A 12,861-nucleotide genomic window follows, 5' to 3' on the forward strand; every position below is an offset into this window, starting at 1 on the left:
GGTGATTCAAGTTTTATGGATAAGAAAACTAAGTACCGGGTGTCTATAATAATATTACAAAATTATGTATCTTCTAAGCAAATCAAGTTTTCTACCAGATAAAGAAACTAAAGCTATTTTTTAATTATTATTAATATTATTTAATCAAAGCAAACTGTTGTCCTATAATAGTCTAGGAAACTAGAATGCCAAATCACACTTTCGTTTCTATATAATATCTCGGGTTAAAACATAAAAAGAGAGACATGGCAGAATAGAACAATTTTTATGAGCATCTCGATATTTATGGAAAGAAATATTCATAGACAAAGAGGTTCCAACAAATCAACACAATCGCAAATCAATCTAGGCATCAATATTATTTAAGATAGACTTTAGATATGGTTTCTAAGACAGAGACAACTCTATAGTCATATTTGAAGAAGAACCAAAATATTTTTTATTTTTATTTTTTTATGATGAAATGCTATTCAAGATTCACAATAGAAATAAATCTACACCAACATTCTCTAATACAAAGATCCTAACGCATAAATTTCTAAAATGCAGTATTTTAACAATCAAAAAATAAATAGAGTGGAGTAGAATTTACCTTTTGTGGGGCAGTGAACTAGGACTTTGAGGGCTTAGATCTACTACTCCTTAGTTTTCGAGAATATAAAAATGGATATTAAATATTGAGAAATTTTCCACAGATTGTAAAGTTTAAGATTAAAAGAAAAGTAGAGTAGATATAAATTGAGTTTTTTGGGGGGAAATTTTCTGGTCATTCCAGCTTGGTGAGGCTGGAGCTTTGAGGAAGTATTTATAGGTAAAAATAGCTAGAATTGAGATTTGAGTTTTGAAATTCAAAAAAAAAGATATAGGGAGTCACGGGTCTTGAATTCCAAGAGAGCCGTTTGAAGAGATCTTCATAAGAGATATTGACTGAATTTCCCTATTACTTTAGATTTTCAAAGATTTGGCCTTGACAATTCATAAACAAGTAAAGATTCAGTTTGACTATTATTTGCACTTTGTACCCTTTTGCTTGAAATAGGAGAGAGGGAATAGGAAGCATCTGAATTTTTGTGAAAATGGTGGGATATGCTCTAGCACGCAGGGATTTGAAAGTCAAGAATTGGCCAAAAAAATGAAGGAAAAGTCAAGAATTGGCCCAAAAAAAATGAAGGAAAAGTTAAGATGAAAGGAAAAGGAGGTAAGGATTGAAAAGGATGAAAAGAGAAGGGGGCGTTTATTTTCTTGGTGAAAGAAAATATATTTTGACTTATTGTAAAAAATAAAAGTGGAGAAGAGGACAAAGGAGTGGGGTAGCGTGTGGCTTAGTGTATAAGTGTGAGTTTGGCGTGTGATTTTTTATTGTTGGTACTGATATGGTAGTTACGTGGACCTTATGTGGAGATGACATGGCACATAGTAGAGTAAGTGGGCTGGTGGGAGCAGGCCTACGATTGGGCTATTTATGGGGTTGGGCTAAGTGATTTGAGAATGTAATATTTGGGCAATTAGCCTCCTTTCTTCTTGGGTATTTCTTTGGGCTTCTACTTCTTATTAAAATCTCTTAATTAATCATGTTATTTAAATAACTACTTAAATTGTTCGACTCGCTTTATCAAAACTTATAATTTGCTAGCATTTAATTTTGCACAATAACTATTACACTAATTGTAAAATAAAGAGTAAAATTTTGTAAAGTATAGAATTAAAATAAATACTACTATTTGATTAAATGAACGAAAGTGATAGACTTTTCGAAAAGACAACAATAATATTAAAATAATAGTAATAATAATAATAGAGATAATAACAATAATAATACTAATTAGGTTTATTTTGGGATGACAATGGTAAAATAATTGTTCTTAAGCTATTAGTGATATTAGAAGCTTAAAGAAATATTTTAGAAGAAAGGAGGGACAAAATTGGATGTCTAACCCTAATTTTACTCTAGCAATTATAAGCTAAGAAAAGAAACTAGAAGCGAATGATTGTTTTTGGTATTTTTTCAAATAGTTAAAAAAACCCAGGAATGTGACCATAACCTAGTTATTCGCCTAATGGGTTAAATACATTAATACTTATTTTGTTGAATGGGATGTATTATAGCTCTCAACTCTATGTTACCCACTCAATAGCTCTCGGTCAAAGTGTGATTTTTCCCAATTTGGCTTTCTCAAGTCCAAATGGATATCAAACAAAATAGTTTATATGAACTTAAGTTGAGTTGTCGCTATCTCTAGTTTGAACTCTTTAATTAGGTTAATAAAACACTCAATTAGCCCAATTCATTGTTAGTCAAGTTATCCTAGACTATGTCCCTCTTTCTCAAGTAGAGATCAAGTCAAAAAGGCATGAATCAATATTTGCAACCATTAATTCTAAAATTGAAGCATAAATTAAGCTAAATAATCAACACCCAATCATAAACAAACATTAAATTAAGTACCCATAAGGTTTACACACTAGGGTTAGGTCAACCCTAGTAAGAATCTAGTTGCTCATAGTGGGAATTGAAGACAATAGAGAAGAAATGCTAATTAAACTCATGATCTATGATAAAAATGATAAAATATAATGTTTAAACACTAAAATAGTCACAAACTTCCTAAAATAGAAAAATGTAACGGCCACAACAGCTCAAACTTCGAAACTTGACCTAAAAATGTGATACTCGTCAATTTATAGTGGTCTAAAATTCATTGACAAAAATGCCCCTCGGGGGGTTCTGGCCGCACAATTGCATGTGCGGTCCGCAGATTTCTTCAGTTGGCAAGATCTTGGATTCTGCAGCCGCACAATTCTGGATTGCGGCTGCGAAGCATCTTCTGCAGCTGCACTATTCTTGTGCGATCCGCACTTCAGCAAGGCTTCAGGTCTTGTTCTGATGCAAGATCAAGAATGCTAAAAATTCATGAAATTCAAGAAGCGAAGAATCCATCCAAGATTAGGATTTCTTTTCCTTAAAGATTAGGATTTGTTATTTCTTATTTCCTAGTAATTTAATTCTTGTTTTAGTAGGATTATATTTGTAGTTCTAGTCAAACTAGAATTGTTAGTTGGTATCCCATTCTTACTAGAATTCTTTTTCCTATTTTAGTTAGGATAGATTTTCTTAGCCTTATTCTTATTCTAGTCTAATTAGGATTAGTTTTCCTTAACCTTACCAATTTTACTCATTGTAAGGCCTATTTAAAGGGCTTAATATGCTGAAAATAAACATTAGTGATTAGTTTTTCTAAGTTATTGCTTCAAAAACGTGATTTATTTTATATTTCATTGTTCTTCCTTTATTCAACTCTTCTTGCAATCTTGCGGGATTGGGGAACGTGTGGGTGAGGTTTCTTTCCATCTTACATTCTTCTAACGTGAGTTTGAAGAACGCTTTCGCTAGTTTTGTGAAAAACTTTAGCGGGGTGCTTTTGTTTTTCTCTCTTCTTTGTACTTGAGAGGTGCAAAACCTTGAAAGTACATCATGTTCTTTTGAACACTCTTTGAACTTTGAATCATTTGTCAGTGCAGACCTTGTTCTGCAGCCGCATAATTCATGTGCGGTCCGCACATTGGCCAAATTCCTGCTCGTCTCTTTCACTTGATCTGCAGCCGTAGATGGAATTCTACGGTCCGCACTTTCTTCTGCGGACCGCACTTCTTTAGTTCTACACCCTTTCTTGCCTTGTGATTCGAAACATTCCTTTTTCAATCGGATTTTATTGTGGGAGACCAAATTTCCAGTATTCCTGTAATTTGCACACTTTTATTAGTTTCAGATTATAAATCAATACTTTCGAACTGAAACAAAAACAAAACTTTGCTAATAACTAGTCAAAATTCTCATTTATCAGAAATCACCGTGGTCGAGGGGGTTAAGTGACAGAGAGCATAGAGAGTCGAGAGATGAGAGACAACTTGGGCAGAAAAATGAGAGAGAAGTATATTTTTTCAAACTTTAGAGATGACCCAAAAAAAATTTAAATGTTAAAAAGGCCCCATCCACCTTAATGTCACGACCCAAAAATCGACCCGATCGTGATAGCGCCTATCGTGAAACTAGGACAGCCGACACAACTCCCGAATCAACCATTTTCCAATAAAATTTATTTTTAATCTATTTATAAACCAATAATCTCATAATGAAACTCAAAAGAAAAGTGCAGAATAATTACACAAGCCCGATATCGGGATGTCACTAGTCATAAGCATCTACCAAGGTTTGAATACAACAAGGTCTAAAAATGTACTAAATACAGTAATGAAAAAATAAGGAAGGAAAGCAGTGCTGTAAACGTCGTGCAACCACCTTGCTAACTTCGACGACTCCGCCTCTGAGCAATCAACACCTGCTACTGGCTTCCGAAATACCTGAATCTACACACGAGGTGCAGGGAGTAATGTGAGTACTCTAACCCAGTAAGTAAGAGTAAATAAAAACTGAGCAGTAGGAAACGATGAATCCACATTTGTGATAAACTCAATAAGCACAACAGGCTTTCAAATCAGAATACGAGTCAATCGTCTCATTTAAAATCCAGCTTTTGGTGAAAAAAAATTGAAAATGCTTTCTAAGAGTTTTCGTAGGGGTTCAATACCATTTTTAATAAAAGAGATGAAAACCATAACCGGTCCCTCGGGAAAAACATAGTTCGTAAACATCCCCTCGGCAAAACAAGAATCATAAACACCTCATATCATAAAAGTCTCAGTGGAAACAACAAAGCCAAAATCAGTGATTAAATACAGAATATATCATAAAACTCTAGCTTAAATAAAAGTTGTTTAAAAGCATTTGTTCAACATTCAACAGAGGCTCAGTATAAAGAGGAGTGGAAACAGCAATTTCATAAAACAAGCCCCTTGGGCAAAGCATCACTCATATATGTATACAGCCCATCAGGCAAGCCTCTCAGTCACTCGAGACTCAACTCTCATCAGTCAGTGCTCACACTCAGCACTCACACTCAATAAGTACCACATAGTAACCGTTGCGGCGTACAACCCGATCCATTTATCGTTGCGGCGTGCAGCCCGATCCATATATATAGTCGACTGCGCTCACTAGGGGTGTGCAGAATCCGGAGGGGCTCCTACAGCTGAAGTGCTATATCGCTGCAGCGTGCAGTCCGATCCAATATATCGTTGCGGCGTGCAGCCCGATCCATATATATATATATATAAATATTGTTGCGGTGTGCAGCCCGATCCAAAAATATATAATCCTCACAACCAGGCCCTCAGCCTTTCTCAGTCATTAACCTCACCATCAGAACTTCGGTCTATCTCAGTCATTAACCTCACAATCAGACCTTCGGTCTATCTCAGTCAATACCCTCACAATCAAATCCTCAGTCTATCTCAGTCATCAACCTCACAATCACTCGGACTATCAGTAAAACAGGGAACTCAGCTCAAACAGTTTTCACATTTTTAAGAATTTAAGTGATAAAACTAGATTTAAACAATAAGCAGGTAAATCATGACTGAGGATATGCTTTCAAAATAATTAGAGTGAGTAAAAATAGTAAAAATGACCCTAAGGGTCTCAACAGGTCGGCACAAGGCCCCAAACATTGCATACAACCCAAAATATAATATCAATCTCTAAAATATGGAATATCATAAGATTTCAAATCATATACGTGACTTAACAGTCGTACGAGACGGACCAAGTCACAATCCCCAATGGTGCACGACTCCACGCTCGTCATCTAGCGTGTGCGTCACCTCAAAGTAGCACAACGATGTGAAATTCGGGGTTTCAAACCCTCAGGACAACATTTACAATCATTACTTACCTCGATCCGGTCCAAACTCTAGCCCGCAATGTCTTTGCCCTCACGAATCGACCTCCGGATGCTCCAAATCTAGCCATAATCAGTACATAACCATTAAAATGTGCTAAGGGAACAAAGCTCACTCGAAAATATCCAATTTACATCAAAACTCCCGAAATTACTCAAACCCGGCCCGCGGGCCCACATCTCGTAATCCGCTAAAAGCCACATCTACAGAATCCTCATCCCCTCATGGGTCTATACATACCAAGAACATCAAATCGGACCTCAAATGGCCCCTCAAATCCCAAATCATAGGTCTCCAATTACAAGCCCTAGTTCTTCAATACTAGGCTTAAATTCCATGATTAATTAGGTAGAATTCATATAAGAATTGAGTATAAAGTCCATGAATCTTACCTCCAAGTGTTTCCCCTTGATTCTCTCTTCAATTCTCTTCAAGAAGCTTCAAAATCGCCCAAAAATGGAGGAACTTAGCCTCCAAATCGCAGAAATGAGCTTTTAAAACATTCTGCCCAGCACTTATAATTCCTTAATCGCGATCGCGAAGCACAAACTCTGCTGGCCCAAAATTGCCTCTACGCGGTCGCGTATATACCCACGCGAACGCGATGCTTATGGTCTTACACCTACGCGATCGCGAATGAGCCCACGTGATCCCGATACACAAAAACATACACTTACGCGATCGCAACCCTCTCTACGCGAACGCGAAGAGTAACCTGGATCCCTCCCCCCCCCCTCGACGAGATAGCTCTACGCGATCGCAACGAAGAAAAGACCTGCAACAAAATTGAAGCTAATACCTGCAACTTTTAACATGCAATTTGATTCGTTCAACCACCCGAAACTCACTCGAGGCCCTCGGGACCTCAACCAAACATGCCAACATAACATCATTCAAACTTGTTCCAACCTTCGGAACGCTCAAAACAACCTTAAAACACCAAATTTGCATTGAATTCAAGCATAAGAATTTCAAGAACTTCCAAATTACGCTTTTGATAAAAAACCCAACCAAACCACGTCCGAATGACCTAAAATTTTTGCACACAAGTCACAAATGACATAACGAAGCTACTGCAACTTCCGAAATTCCATTCCGACCCCTATATCAAAATTTCACCTATCAACCGGAAAATGTCAAAATCTCAATTTCGCCAATTCAAGCCTAAACCTTCCACGGACTTCCAAAGTGCATTTCGATCACGCTCCTAAGTCCCAAATCACCTAGCAGAGCTAACCAAATCATAAAAATTCTGATCTGAGGTCATCTACTAACAAGTCAAAAACTTGGTCAAACCTTTCAAATTTTCAAGCTTCAAACTGAGAACTATTCTTCCAAATTCATTCTGGTTACCCTGAAAACCAAAACAAACGATTTACATAAGTCATAATACATCACACGGAGCAAGTCATGCCCCAGAACTGGAAAGCAAAGTGCAAAAGCTCAAAACGACCGGTCAGGTCGTTACATCCTCTCCCACTTAAACATACGTTTGTCCTCTAACGTGTCCAGAGTTGTTCCAAAAGCCAACCAATTGCTGAATAACCTTACCATGCATATACCAGGGGGTGATCCCACGTCATATATCTCGTATAGGTCCGACAACACAATGTAACTGAAATTTCACAATCCAACCTGGCCCATGAACCTTAGAACCACATTTCCGCTTCTAAATCATCCACAAGATCAGAATCTCACATCTATACTCTGACTAAGCCCGAACAAGCTGTAATAACCCATACCCGCAACCTCGGTGCGATTACATGATATACCACATAGCTCAAACGCTTGCGGCGATAACTTCTAATCACAGCAGCTGCACACAACAACCGAATATCAATAGGAAACCTCTTGTCAACTAGAGTCTCACTCCAACACTTTCATGTACTGCCAATGATAAATGAAATACGCAGTAAGCCATAACCGTTTTCTTAGATCAACCATTCATGAAGCCACTTCTCTTTTGGCAAAGACTATAGCAAATTTCTGCGCCGATCCTCGATGTTATCCTTCCAACATGCTAAAATCAAATCCGTTTGCAGTCATTAAAGATCCCGACGATCTCATCTAATCCAACACAACTACTCTGGTGACATTGACATATCAATACAGACTAAAGCCATGACTTGTGCAATCCGTGTACCAATAAGCCACAATCTGAGCTTACTCAATTCCTGAAAATTACTCAAATGAAAGAGTTGCACCGCAAGCTCACTAGTACCACCACAACACAAGGCTGAGAACCCATCTCACATCATAGAAACAGAACACACGAATCTAACCTGCAAGGTTATACCTCCACATAACTTCGCTTCAATGCGCGACCCTATCCAGGCACTGGTCCACATGAAACACCTCAAGTTACTCTGCTCGAAATTGACGACCACGCACAATTGATGTCTAGAATCAAAGCAAATCATCATACCCATGGTGAAGCAAATACATAACACCACACAACCCGAAAGGACATAACCGATACGCCATCCACCGAGCAATACCTAGTACTCTTCTCGCTCGACTTCCACTATGAAACCCCAATGGAACCGCACCATCTGTGCCTATAACCAATAAATCATAACGTCTCACAACACAGAAAAATAATCCGTAGATCACCTCAGAACACTAATAGCTAAATAACAACGACTCAATACATCACTCACCAATAGCGTCTTGAAGTCAACAAAGCAGTCTCGATGCAAAACACACATCCATATAGGGCTACCAATGAACCACACATCAACTCTAGTCACACACAACAGATAAATAATCCTCCGAAGGTTCATAATGGTTGAATCATAGCACATACTATCATCTGACTAACTAGCCCACATCTTTACCATCCACAACCACGAGTTAACCTATTTATGAGAACTTTCAGTCTCCAATCCATAAGGCACATGAATTACCATATCTGATCCCAATTTCGCCGCTCGAATATACAACACACCTCTAATACTCAATCATCCCATGAGGGGTACACCCATAATTCTTCGGTACCACAAACAAACTCGAATATCATCAGTCGATCAGACGAGATAGTGCCGCAATACCAATAAAGCATCCATAACTCAAACACATCGCCCCTTCTAAAATGTGTACCCTTATCAAGCCACACCAATCAGTGATCTCATTTATCTAGTCACCTGAAGCTGCCTATGCTATTTAAGAATTTATGACCTTTCTTTCAAAACTAAATCGTAACCTTACACATGCAAACCTCAACCCCACACAACATACTGCATACACGATACCACCTAAATGAAAATTATGAGAACTTCACAATCCACTCCGAGCTACAAGCAATTACTTACTCAACCAAGCCAAGAACTTTTCTATTCGATCCCATCTAGGAGAATATTATTATACATCCCATGCTCTTCATGAAAATAGGAAAAATATACCTCCCTAACTGTGGTAGAAACCATCTAGAACTCTCCGAGTTCCATTTGCACAACACCAAACTGTCAGGACTGAATCCTTCTAACTCAACCGAGTTACGCAGGTCACTAGAACCCAAAAGAATTGCCGCGAAACACCTGTAGAAACTCATTACCTCGTAAGTATCCAAGAATTAATTATATTCTTACCATACCGACTCGGCCTACTACTAAGTTATCCCATCTATCCGAGTTTCCTTCTGATCTACTGTCAGCTTGACACTTCTTCCTACTACAACACCACAATTCCTCAACCCAGACTCACCACATGAGACCCAAGCACAAAACCACACCATCTAAGACTCATAAGCCGTTGAATACTCTCTTAAATATTCCCAAAAATACCACATTAAAAATACTTTACTCTGAAGAGACTTCTTGCAAATCTAAATCTGTTACCTTTACCTTCCTGATGCTGATACATAGAATCCCATAATTAATATAGAAAATACCACAAGTCTTGACATCTTCCAATGAAAACTCAGTTTCTAGCCACATATACAACTTGAAAATACCCAATTGTTACATGAAAAATCTTAAACACATTAGAACCCTTCTCGAGAGTCATCCACTCTACTCAAACCGCAATTAGCCCGATCAAATGAACCGAACAACCTGTGCCTCATTAGCACTTCAGACACTGCAGAATGCAACCTCATCCTGATACAACCAAGCAACTTCTTGCTCTATGCACCGAGCATCCTTTACCAACAACAACTCAAGACATTCCGTGATTCTCACACACCTATGAAGTATACTACAACCTTTGTCAAAATATTTCCTTTACTCGAGCCATCCTCGGTCTCAATCTCCGTAGGCCATAACTGATTTACTAGTACGCCTCAAACTTGAACCAACATAGCACATAACCGCGCAATCAACTAATCAATAGTAGACTCCCCCACTTGGCTCGACGCCATAGACCAAAATACACACAATAACTCGTAACGCATATACTCTATTGCTACCATAATACTATAGTGAGATTTAAACTCAACCCTTCATACACCCGTGAAACACAGACCACATGGTACTTTAAATTTTGTGCAAATTTCGCATTCACTCTCGTAGTAGTTGAACCCCACTCTCTTAAGCGACCCAAATTTAAATTGCAACACATATATTACACTTTTAAATGAGAGCTCCTAACAGACAACATAAGGATCACACAACCTCAGAACACTCCGCAGAAGATAACCCACCTGCTTTGCCTCAAACTAACATTTATGTATACCTTCCACCGTCATAAACATTACGCAGTCACTTAATCTTCTTGAGTCTGAACTCATATCGTAACATGAAATTTATTTCACTCCCAACTAGAACATATGAAAAGATTCTTCACACACCCATAACTCAGGGCTATACCTCAAATCGAGATGAAAATCAAGTACCCTATAGTTCTTCTATCCTCCAGCAGACCCTTCTCGTCGTTTCCAAATCATATGAATACTCCTCGCAGTCATAACATACTCATCACATAGCTATCCAGTCATTACTACCCTTAATAGGGACACAACAGAACATATAGATCCAGAAGCATGCGCTCACGAAATCAACAGCTCAGGGATCAAGCTATAGGCAAAAATCCGACCTCAAGTCTTCCAGACTGGCCCAACATCAACACACAGAGATCACATCTCGCCACATGATCGGGGAATCACAAGTCATCGATGCACATCGGATACTGAGCACTTATGCACGCATACGAACGCTTGGAAGGAATTCAAAGAGTTACTTTTCAAGCTGAATAAAGGACGCACCATAAGAATTTCAAAAATATGAAGTTTTTCCTAAAGGTTCAGCAGCCTCCCGAGGATAAATACAAAAGTCTCCATACCGATCCGCGAGACTCTACTAAACCTGCTCATGACTTGTGAGACCTATGTAACCTAGGCTCAGATACCAACTTGTCACAACCCAAAAATCGACCCGATCGTGATAGCACCTATCGTGAAACTAGGACAGCCGACACAACTCCCGAATCAACCATTTTCCAATAAAATTTGTTTTTAATCTATTTATAAACCAATAATCTCATAATGAAACTCAAAAGAAAAGTGCAGAATAATTACACAAGCCCGACATTGGGGTGTCACTAGTCATAAGCATCTACCAAGGTTTGAATACAACAAGGTCTAAAAATGTACTAAATACAGTAATGAAAAAATAAGGAAGGAAAGCAGTGTTGTGAACGTCGTGCAACCACCTTGCTAACTCCGACGACTCCGCCTCTGAGCAATCAACACCCGCTACTGGCTTCCGAAATACCTGAATCTGCACACGAGGTGTAGGGAGTAATGTGAGTACTATAACCCAGTAAATAATAAGAGTAAATAAAGATTGATCAGTAGGAAACGATGAATCCACATTTATGATAAACTCAATAATCACAACAGGCTTTCAAATCAGAATATGAGTCAATAGTCTCATTTAAAATCCAGCTTTTGGTAAAAATCATTTGAAAATGCTTTCCAACAGTTTCTGTAGGGGTTCAATAATATTTTTAATAAAAGAGATGAAAATCATAACCGGCCCCTCGGGCAAAACATAGTTCGTAAACAGCCCCTCGGTAAAACAGAAATTATAAACACCTCATATCATAAAAGTCTTAGTGGAAATAACAAAGCCAAAATCAGTGATTAAATACCGAATATCTCATAAAACTCCAGCTTAAATGAAAGTTGTTTAAAAGCATTTGTTCAACATTTTCAATAGAGGCTCAGTATAAAGAGGAGTGGAAACAGCAATTTCATAAAACAAGCCCCTCGGGCAAAGCATCACTCATATATGTATACAGCCCATCGGGCAAGCCTCTCAGTCACTCGAGACTCAACTCTCATCAGTCAGCGCTCACACTCAGCACTCACACTCAATAAGTACCATATAGTAACCGTTGCGGCGTGCAACCCAATCCATATATCGTTGCGGCGTGCAGCCCGATCCATATATATAGTCGACTGCGCTCACTGGGGGTGTGCAGACTCCGGAGGGGCTCCTACAGCCCAAGCGCTATATCGCTGCAACGTGCAGCCCGATCTATATATATATATATATATATATATATTGGTGCGGCGTGCAGCCCGATCCATAAATATATAATCCTCACAACCAGGTCATCGGACTCTCTTAGTTATTAACCTCACCATCAGACCCTCGGTCTATTTCAGTCATTAACCTCACAATCAGACCCTCGGTCTATCTCAGTCATCAACCTCACAATCACTCAAACTATCAGTAAAATAGAGAACTCGGCCCAAACAGTTTTCACATTTTTAAGAATTTAAGTGATAAAACCAGATTTAAACAATAAGCAGGTAAATCATGACTGAGGATATGCTCTCAAAATGGCTCTAAACAGCAGGAAAAAAACCAAGTTTCTTCTTCCTCAAAAAAATTAAAAGACAAAAATCAACAATCCAACGTGGGTATCAGCTTTGGTACGAATTTAAAACTAGATTTTTGTGGACCTGATTGACCAATAATGGACAATATTTATTTGCAGGTGCTTTCTTTCTCTAAACTTTTTGAACCTGTTTTCTCTAAAAAAAATTATTTTAATTTGGATTTGGAAAATTTCAATTTTAATCACATGCTCGCTGATTGTGCTCAATTTGAATTCTCTTCA

This window comes from Nicotiana sylvestris, chromosome 9, assembly GCF_000393655.2.
Source record: "Nicotiana sylvestris chromosome 9, ASM39365v2, whole genome shotgun sequence".
NCBI classification, from domain to species: Eukaryota; Viridiplantae; Streptophyta; class Magnoliopsida; order Solanales; family Solanaceae; genus Nicotiana; species Nicotiana sylvestris.